Here is a 2,455-nt window from a genome sequence, read left to right on the forward strand (position 1 = left end):
AAAAAAAAAAAAAAAAAAAAAAAAAAAAAAAAAAAAAGATTACAGGAAGAAAGATGGGAACAAACCTGAAGAGTGTTGGGAGATAGATGAAGAGTCTTGACATTGCATAATCGCATTATAAAATCTGTAGCATTGCCAACCATATCGTTTTCCCCATAACCTTCATGGTAATCTATCAATAAGGGCTTCAACAAGCAAAGATCGATATGGGCTTCAACAAGCGAATCAAAATTCACTTTTGGATAATTGCCTGCAACAGTGTCAGTAAACTTCAAGTATACAAGATTAGGAGTATCAAAAGACACACTCTTTGGAAACTCATCCCGCTCTTCCCAGCAAAACGTTACTCTCTTGAGAGTTGGGGAAGACACCGAGGCAAAGTCCCATATGAACCAAGATATATCATTCAGAACTAAGTCCTCAAGTATGTGACAACCAGAGAGAAGCTTGGTAAGCCGCATACCATGCTTTTCAAAATGGACTGACTCAATATGAAGTGTCTTAAGCTTTGGGAGATGAACATCTTCAGCATCAAAGGTGGGATATAGCCCAGAATATAGCTTCAGCCTAACCAGTGTCTTGCTCAGGTAGACCTCTGAAGGAAGCAGATACTCCGATTCAAAATCCAGGTGTAGATCGAGATCGGATACACCGCGTTCCAGCACGTTGTGTATCCAAGAAGTGACGCGGACTGGATCAACGCCGTCTCTGACCTTTAGAGAGAAACTTGTGTAGAGGAGAGTTGCCTTGCAATGCCAACACTCTATCCACAAAATCCATAAAACTTGTGGAATTGTCTAACTTATTCCTAGGATTCAGATAAACAGAGTCATCCAAATCAAGATTAGGGACAAAAGCAAAGAGATGCCGCCATTTTTTCGAAAGAACCGATGTGGAAGCAGCTTCTTTAGTGGGAAGAAAGGACAGAATATGGCAGTTAATCGCTTCCGGTAAACTACTGAATAAATCTCTAGGATCCATCTTTTTCAAGAACCTAAAGACAACAAATAAAAGAGAGAAGCTAAGAATCAAAGAAACATACTTTGGAGATAAAAGAAGAGCAGAAGATGGATAATGAAACTTACTTGGAGATAAAAGCATAGCCCACCGTCAAAATCACTCAACTATTGTAGATGTTTTAGGGTTTTTGGCGATCGTATTTGTAGGCAAGAAGAATGAAGAAGAAAGAGTGAGTTTCTTTAGCTAGGCTAGCCCTTTCTTTTTTTAATAGTGTCATGTCAAGTGTAAACATGATCTTTTGTAAGATATTTTGAACCTTATCAGATAAATATATCTAATCAGAAACATTACTTGAAATCTAACCGATTCAACCAGAGATCATCAAACTCATCGTTACACCAATGGTGGTAACTGAATGTTCCCGAGCTCTTTTGTTTTCAAGTTTCAACTTTTCATCGATATAATATTAGTCAAACTAACTGAATGTTCCGGTTTGTCTCGCTTAGTTAGTTTTTTATTTTATATATATTTTGTTGTCAACTCAACTTTATATTAAAGCCCACAATGGGCGAATTTGAAGTATGTCCAATATGCGATAAGGATTGAAAATTGAACAACACGTGTAAGCAACGTGTCGCCTCTTCCTAATAACCACCGAAAATAGTTGACTGATCTTTGTTTTGTTCACCGGATGTGTAAAACAAGATTGAGCCTGCGAGCTGAAACACTTCTTATCCACGCTCATCTTTTCCTAAGAACAGAGCCAACAAGCTCTAGCAAACTCCAAATGATTGATCACCCTGGATAAATGATATGCTACTGAGCTACTCTATCTCTGTTTATACTCAGTCAATAACACCAGCTGCAAAGCCTCCGAATGGACTAGTCTTCACTTAACTCCACCAGCTTCCATTATCATATCAACAAATTATACGTAGCTTGAAGTGCATACCTTAATAGAAGCATAGGATGTGGCTCTAGCCTTAACCCTTAAACCGGAGATGACTGTCATAAGCTGGTCCTAATGCATGGTATAGTGACAATTTCTATCGATTTTTGACAAAAAAACACACACAAGATAAATCATATCGTTGGTTCCATGTTATCATTCGATCTCCAGTAGTAGCCTATTAAGTACAGCCAAAACCATGTTATAAAAGCAAATTTTGGTGTGGCTTGGGAAAACCACACCCCTTTTGCCCATTTATTGATTTCAAAATTAACAATGGGCTGCTAACATTCTCTAAGCCATTCAAATGATGTGCTTAGTTGTTTACTCTATTTATTTTTTTTATTCAATTATATCTGTTTAAGTGCTTACAGTTTGTAAAATATCAAAATCTTAATTTGTCTCTACGTTTAATTATCAACATACACAAAAATGTATTTTTAAAGTAACAAACATTTCAAGATAATTGAATTATAATAAGGGATAACAAACATACAAAAATCCAATCAATGATATGATCTAATCAGATATGTGTGTCAGTGTGTG

The 2,455-nt window shown here is 36.7% G+C and overlaps 1 pseudogene; it reads right to left on the reverse strand.

Annotated features, from left to right (window-relative positions):
- Nucleotides 1–1,464, reverse strand: part of LOC109127974 — a 3,053-nt pseudogene extending 1,589 nt beyond the window's left edge.

This window comes from Camelina sativa, chromosome 12, assembly GCF_000633955.1.
Source record: "Camelina sativa cultivar DH55 chromosome 12, Cs, whole genome shotgun sequence".
Lineage (NCBI taxonomy): Eukaryota > Viridiplantae > Streptophyta > Magnoliopsida > Brassicales > Brassicaceae > Camelina > Camelina sativa.